The sequence below is a fragment of the Zootoca vivipara genome, chromosome 7, assembly GCF_963506605.1.
Source record: "Zootoca vivipara chromosome 7, rZooViv1.1, whole genome shotgun sequence".
Classification (NCBI taxonomy): domain Eukaryota; kingdom Metazoa; phylum Chordata; class Lepidosauria; order Squamata; family Lacertidae; genus Zootoca; species Zootoca vivipara.
Window position 1 is genome coordinate 57,065,059 of NC_083282.1, and position 8,709 is coordinate 57,073,767.

Genomic DNA, 8,709 nt, shown 5'->3' on the forward strand with positions numbered 1-8,709 from the left:
CTTGATCTCTCCAGCTGCGACTGCTTCCTGCTCTGGTGACGTCAGAGGCAAAGGCAGCGCGTGATAGGCTGCGCTTCCTGCCGCTTCGCTTTTGCTCAGCGTAGAGAGAGGCTGGGCGGGATCAAGGCATCGTTTGTTACAGCGCGAGCTGTGCTGGAAACAGGAAAAGACTCAGAACTGAGCTACGTGGTTTGCTTTGTGTAGCTACTTGCAGGATCAGGCCTTGGGCTTATTTGGTGCTTGTTTGCATTTCCGACTTTGCTGGAAAACCCCTTTGTTTCCTGGTTTGATTTGATCTGTCGATTGGCCGGCATGTCAACTGTATACTGATTTCTAGTTATTAGGATTTTATCTCAGGGCTTACCGTATTTTAAAGCTTTCCTCAATTGTAAAAACGTAAAGTAATTACATAAGGTAGTTTTATAGTGGCTAGAAGAGAGTTAAACTCCCCACTTGGCCATGAATCTCACTGGTTGACCCTGGGCCAGCCACCAACTTCCAGCATAACCTACCTCACAGGGTTGTTGTGAGGATGATATGGAGAGGGCGAGAGTCATACACTGAACTTACTGGTGAGATGCAAATGCAATAATAAATAATATATATCTTAGTGCTATCAGGACAGGCAAATATTCTATCTGAGCAATTTTTTTCTAGCAGTTTCATCACTTGGCATTGTTTTTTCCAAATTTGTTGGCTTTTTTGTTTTTTGTTACTGACTAAAATTTGGTTACTAGAATGCTATGGGTGAAGTTGTATCTAAGGAAAAACACATTTCAATATGTTGGCATCTGTCTGTCTTGGAAGGCAATGGAGGAGTGTGCCTTTGGGGGTGAAGATTAGGAAGTTACAGCACCTGCTGTGGCTGTAGAGACTAATATGGGAGAGAGATGTGTTTTGTTGCAGCTGGGGCAGATGAAGGCACCTGGTTGTGCTGCTGCAGATGCACCATGGTATTTCTTCTCTCTGCACTCCTCCCTGTAGTCATTCCTCCTCTGGTCACTGCTATGGATGCATGACCTGACTGTTTCAATGCACTGCAACCATCTGCAATCCCACATGATGGGGTTGGTGATGTCACATTTGCAGACAGCTTTGTAATGCAGAGTTGGTCTGCCAACGGACCTGGTGCCTAAACCCAGCTTCCTATGGAGTGTGTCCTTGGGGATCCTGCCATCTTCCATTCTTTGGACATGACCAAGCCAGGGTAAATGTTGTAGAGACAGGAGTGCAAACATGATAGGAATGTGGGCTTGGGAGAGCACATCTTTGTTTGAGACTCTGTCCTGCCATGTGATGCCCAATATCTTTCCGATGCAGCGCATATGGCATCGAGATGTCACACCTGTCGACTACGTTGCCCATGGCTCACTTTTATACAGCAGCATGTTCAGCACACCAGCCTGGTAGTCCTTCATCTTGTTATTGTTAACATCACATTCTCCCATAACCTTTGGAGAGGCGAGCCTTGCCAATACGCTTGTCCAGTTTAAGTGTCGATGGAGAGGTTGCTGGTTATGGTGGAACTCAGCTGAGGCATGGAGTGCTGGTGATGTCCCGACTCAGGATGCTGGTCTTTGTCAGGCTGATGGTAAGGTTCAACTCCCTGCAGGATTGGGCAAAATGGTTGATGAGTCTCTGTAGAGCTTTCTCAGAGTGAACTTCAAGGCTGTGTCATCTGCAAACAACATCTCTCAGATAAAGACCCGCCAGGCCGCACACTTGTTTTAGCACAGAGGTGTGCGAGGTTGAACAGACCCCCGTCGCTTCTCAAATGAAAGTACAAATCGCAGACTTTGACTATATGTATACTGTACTGTTTTTGCTGAATGAAGCGTATCCCTATTAAATAGATGCAACTGGGTTTCCTAATCATGGGGCTATTTAGTATTACAAATAGTGTTACAATCACTTGACATTTGTCTTGGACCGTTTACAGCATAGCAGTAATCTGAAGATTAGTATTTAAATCCTGAAGACTCCAGGACAATCATAGGGTTTTGGCAGCATTCCTAAGTTAGCAGACAGTCGAAAAAACAAGATGTTCTAAGAGCCTGCAAGTGGCCTATTATTTAATTACGGTATTCAGACTGCTGCTTTTCTAAGGAGGGTACAGGGACTACAATCTGAGTGAGTTGTGGGTACTGAAGATGGCCATGAAAGCATTAGCAAACATAGTGAATGGCGTAAACCCAGAGACAGTCAGGAGCAAGATTCTGTTGCCTTAGCTACAGGGTTGCATCATCCTGGAGATGTAAAATACAATGCGGCAAGGAGAGTCCAACTGTCCATGGCAATTGGGCTGATATACTACATTATTAGGGGTATCAAAAGTCTAATGAGCTAACGAAATAACAGGGATTATATGCGAAAGTGGGGGAATATGTACAAAGGATCGCTAGAGCAAAGGAGTGCAGACTTCAGGCTTGTGGGATCTGTTTTGAGTTTTACTAGAACCCTGAGATCAACTAGAACCAGGTGCAAAGGACATAAATTTAGAATTAAAGGATCTGCTGAGAACAGGGGTTTTGTGTCGGAAGTGAAATGAGCTTACAATCCTCACAAAATTCTATTTCTGGTCACTCCAAGCTTTCTTCATTGTACTTATTAGTAGGGTGGAAACATGCTGTTGTTGTTCCTGTTACTTGCTGATCTGCTGCACATCACCCAAAGATCTACCAGTAGATCCACATCTACCTTTAGCTCACCCCTGACCTAGAAGTCTTCACTTCCCTAGGATTTCCCCTGAAACTATATATCTGATGAGGGTCATCCTCCTGTCATCATAACGATACCATAAGGGAGATTTCCAATATGATCCATATAAGTAGCTATAAATGGTCTTACTTTCATTTGGACCTAGTGCCACATTGATCTGTGGTCGCATGTCAAAGCTGGTGTGGCCAAAGTGTAAAGCGGCCACAGACATTCTTTTAATTTTGGAGGTTGGGAGTGTACTGTAACAAAAACCTTTTGGCATCACAGTATCACAGCAAGGGACTTATGGGAGCTTTCATTCTTTAAAAAACCATGCAAAGCCACAAAACACCTTTTGGCATCACAGCAGGGGATCCATATGTTGTTGTTTTTTAATGACTTGGTGGGAGGTCTTGTGGGACCACAAAACCCAGCCCATGGGCTCCTTTTAGCTACTGTTTGTTTTAAGACATGCACAATTTTTCTTTGCCAAAGGCTGCACTTTTACATTAAAGAGGTAAGCGGAATGTGAAGGCAGGAGAAACTTGATTGGCTAGTGACTTTAACTACTGTCCTTCTCATGACACTTTCCAATATAATACTGTGCATTTCTGCTTGCATCAGAAGGTATAGCAGATAAATTAGTCAGGTAAGAATGTGCTTCTGTGTATACCTTTTGGGGATAAGCCCCATTGACCTTAGTGGAACTTCAAAGTTAAAATGAATAGAATTGCACTGCAAATGTTTAAGGTTTCTACTTGTCATGATCTATGCAAACTACAATCCTAAACACACTCATTAAAGAGTAAGTCTTATCAAATTCAGAGGGACTTATTTCTGAGTAAATACACATAGGAGTGTGTGGGCCAGTAGCCTTCTGCATATCCATAAGGATGAAAGTCCCTGAATCTCTGAAACTACTATCTAGCTGTATCCAGTTGCAAGATTAGAGCAATTAACATTTAACTCTTAATTTAAAGCTATTTCAACATTTGTCTGGCTGCTTCTGATTTGCTTTAAAAAATGATTCAAAGCCCAGGCACATCAAGCAAAAATGTGTAAAACATTCTAGGAAGAAGCTATTTGATGGAAACCAGAGAATAACTCATACTCTGAATATTGTTCATTAAAATCTGGTACATGTAAAAACAAGATGAGTAAATGTTCTGGTTTTATTCTATTTCTACCTTGAAATGGTGAAATACTATGGCTATCACAGCAGAGTGTTTATTATTCTCCATAGGCTGCATTTATGTAAAATATTTACATACCTGATTCTTTCTACATAAAGAGAGGAAGCAAAAACTCCTACAATGTGCTTGTTGTATGTTTGCCTCAGTGTAATGTAGTGTGAATTGAAAATCACATCTCACCGATAACTCCTATGAAAGGAACAAAGTTGGACAGCCTTCAAAATAATCTTGAGCAGAGGAGGAATTGAGCTTTTCCAACCTGCTACCTTTGACATATTGTTGGGACTGCAAACCCCACTATTCCTGAACACAGGCCATCTAGCTGGATCTGCAGTAAGTTTGCAGTTCAACAATATCTGGAGGGCACCAGGTTGAGGAAGGCTGGATTAATTATACCACTTATTTGTTTGTTTATATCCCATCTTCATTTCATTTTCATTCATTTATTATTTATATGTCACTTTTTACTCACGAGTCACAAAGCTGCTTACATACAATAAATAAGAACATAGTAAAGGGACCCCTGACCATTAGGTCCAGTCATGGACGACTCTGGGGTTGCGGCGCTCATCTCGCATTATTGGCCGAGGGAGCCGGCGTATAGCTTCCAGGACATGTGGCCAGCATGACTAAGCCGCTTCTGGCGAACCAGAGCAGCGCACGGAAACACCATTTACCTTCCCACCGGAGTGGCACCTATTTATCTACTTGCACTTGACATGCTTTCAAACTGCTAGGTGGGCAGGAGCTGGGACCGAACAACGGTAGCTCACCTTGTCGTGGGGATTCGAACCACCAACCTTCTGATCAGCAAGCCCTAGGCTCTGTGGTTTAGACCACAGCGCCACCCACGCCCCTGAGGGTACATAAGAACATAGTAGAACATCACAATTACAATATAAGTCATATAAAATAATTACAAATCTTCAGTAAAACAACAACCTTCTATAAAGCACCATTAATAAAACAACTTTTAAAAAACAGGCTAAACAGCACAGCCGTAAAATAAGTAATAAAATTCACAAAGCATTACAGCAGTCATAATCCACAAAACGCTATTAACAATGTTGACAAACTAACAAAACATACTAAGCACTCCCATGTGTTCAAAGTAGTAGACACAATCATGTTCCCCATTTCATTTTATGGCCCAAAGCCACCCAATGAGCTTCATGGAGAACCCCAAAGATACTTGACTGTAGTCTATATGGCATAGTTTTCCTGCTTATCTTTACACTGACGATATGAGAATCTGTCATGAATTGGCCAACCAATAGCTAATACGGGCTTTATGAGGTCCAAAATCCATACTGAGGCAATACGAATATTAGTCTTTTTGGTTCTTAATTTTTCTACTATTGTAGGAAAAAGCTATTTCACAACTTGTGTCAGATACGCATTCTTATTTATTTGAGAGGTAACCGAAATACAAACCTCAGCCATGCATCTCAAGGGACAACCTGACTGACTTGCCTCCATATTCTAAGATAGAGCACAGCTGGTCTGGGATAATTCACGTGGAGAGGAAATGTGATTTTCACATGAATTTTCACAATATTTTTTTAATAGACCATTCCCTCTGAGACTACAAAGCATAGAAATCAATTAGAATACAATAAATGGCAAACCTGCTAAACACCTAAAATGTGATTAGGGTTGGGAGGCAGCAAATATTTATTGTGACCTTTGCTTCCCTTAAGGAAAATGGCATGGTACAGCACATATGCCCCAAGAGACATAAGGAAGGCTGTGATCCCTGTTAACAGCACCAGATGGCTCTCAGCATTGCTTTTTGCAAAATTATTTGATATCCTTGAAAAGAAAACCCAAATATTTGATCATGGGATATTCATATAAAGCCTTATTCAGAAACCCTTTCATATAAGGAGGGTAACATTCCAAATTAAACTCTGATGCACACCTATTAGTGCTAATGAGAGTGTTGTTGTCTAAAGATGCAAGAATAGTTAACAAAAGGTATCACTTTCAACCGTGAGGAAGTCAAGGGGAGTTTTCAGCTAAAAAGAAAGAAAGAAAGAAAGAAAGAAAGAAAGAAAGAAAGAAAGAAAGAAAGAAAGAAAGAAAGAAAGATTCTAAGAACTGAAGGATGGATAAAAACTCACTTTAGGGATCAGGAGAAAGGAAGGCATATTGAACACAATGTTTGTTTAGCTGCAGTTTGGTTGAAGTTATGTCAATATTTTTCATTCTTAGTACAAAATTGAATTTTATATGTGGTAGCAGGGTGTCAGCAAATAATTTTCTCTGCATCCCAAGCAATTGCTTGGGATGCACAGAAGCTCCATCAAAAAAAACAAAAAACCCAAAACCTTTTCTTGGCTGCATACAGATAGCATTCAACACATTATGTTTTATTTTGATTGGCATAGGCATAACTTGAGGACAACTCATAATGTGTAAACCTATAAACAGGTGGACAGACTTCAGGTGTTGCATTCTATTTTGTTCTGCTGTACTGTTTTCAGTGCCTGCTAAAAACTTTTTTGTTTTGGCCCAACCAATTATGTAAAGTTGGAATGTATTTTAATATGTAATTTTATTTTATAATAATAGAATTGTAGAGTTGGAAGGGACCCTAAGGATCACCTAGTCCAACCCCCTGCAATGCAGCTGTCCCATACAAGGATCAAACCTGCAACCTTGGCATTATTAGCACCACACTCTAAGCAACTGAACTATCCATATATTTTTATTTTTTATTTTTTGTAGGTCAGCTTGCTTTTAACTTCTTTCTTTTATCAATAATTTCAATGTGTGTGTGTGTGTGTGTGTGTGTGTGTATATATATATCCCGCAGTTTGGTCAAACTCATGTTAGTAGCTTCTACGATATAGTGGTGTACAAATGCTGTTAAATCAAAACAAAACAAATATTATTAGAATCCTGATGCCTACCAACTGGAGTGAGGTGCAAAATATGTATCCGTGTCCCTGCAGGGCTGACCCAAGACTGAGGTGAAGAACAAGATGGTGCCCCTGTTGAATCTTACTTCAGTACTGGTGACAGCATTGCGCAGTACACCTGGGGACAGCAGGTTGCATTGAGGGAGTGTTGTTGTTGTTTAGTCATTTAGTCATGTCTGACTCTTCGTGACCCCATGGACCAGAGCACGCCAGGCACTCCTGCCTTCCACTGCCTCCCGCAGTTTGGTCAAACTCATGTTCGTAGCTTTGAGAACACTGTCCAACCATCTCATCCTCTGTCGTCCCCTTCTCCTTGTGCCCTCAATCTTTCTCAACATTGACCCACCATTGTCATCCTGTAGGACATCATTTATATTAAAAAGTCTATCAAGCTATATCAAATTTATATGAAATCCGTATCAAGCAATGCCAAATTTATATCAAAAGACAGGACTTCCGGGGAACGGGGGGGGCACCTGACACTTTTTGTTTGACATAATTTGTATGACTTTTTGTATGTCCTATGTTGTGCTGCATTCCCTTTTCACCATATGTCAGCAAAAAAAATAGGTGGGACCAAGGCCAGTCCAAGACATCTGGGCATCTGAGGTGAACCACAAGATGGTGTCCCCCTCCCTGCCAGGGAAGAAGGGGTGAGTGAAGATCTAAATCAGGACCCCAAGGTGGTCTACATCAGGATCTGCTGCCTCTGTAGATCCTGCTGCCTGAGCCAGTCACCCCACCTTGCCTCACTGATGAAGCAATACATGTACATTTTACATTTGTACAGTAGGCTAGTATCTACACCCATTTATACATCCCTCTCTCTTCTCCATCCAGACAAGCAACAGGCATTATCAGAGTTCAAGAACACAGGGAGGGCCTGGGGAGAGATCCAAGAACCACATTTTGGCTACTGGGTCTGAGCTTCCCCACCCTTGCCCTAGACAATCAGGAGCCCAATTTGTCGGGCATTGTATATTCCACTCAACAAAACTATGTTACAGATAAGTTCCCAAGCAAAGCTTATTTAAAACACAGCATATTGCTGAAATCCTATGCACACTTTGGTGGGAGTAAGCCCCCACCAAACTCAAATGTTCTGTGTGGGCAGGCATACAATTACACTGGAAAGAAATGTAGCCTAGTTTTAACTAGTTTGTCAGATTGAATGTGTTTTGGATCTTCTAGTGTCACGGTGGGCATACACTTGGTCTGTTGCTGAAAGTATTCAAGCCTGGGAGTTACACAGAACTGTTTGGTAGGCAAAAAGATAAAACAGGAGCAGGGGAAGCTGCCTTTTATCAAGCCAGATCACTTGTCCATCAAGCTCAGTATTGTTTACCGGGATTGGCAAGTGGCTTTCCAGGAATCCAGGATGTTAGGCAGGGGTCTCTCCCAACCTGATCTGGAGATACTGAGTGTTGCCCTTGGGACCGTCTACGTGCCAAACAGTTGCTTTATACTACTGAGCTATGGTTTTCCTCCTTAAAATAATAAAACCACGGTTTCTTGGAAATCTTATGAGTGAAGACGTATACCCATGCGTTGCAAGCGTCTTGTGGTGATGCGGACACCTTAAAAGATCTGGCAGCTTTGTTTAGGAGAACACTTGTGTCAGACCAAGAGCTTGCTGCATAATAACTGTTAGGGCAGCAGCCTATGCTGCAATAAGCGCCAGCCACAGTGCAAGTCCACGAAAGCTCATGCCATAATGAATGTGTTAGTCTTCAAGGTGCCACAAGGCTCTGTGTTGTTGTTACTGTATTCGAATTCGACCTGGCTTCGCTGCGGACGGACAAGAAGCGCTTTTTGAGGTCTCGGCAAGGTTCCTAAGGCGTGGCCCTAAAACACACACACACACACACACACACACACACACACACACACACACA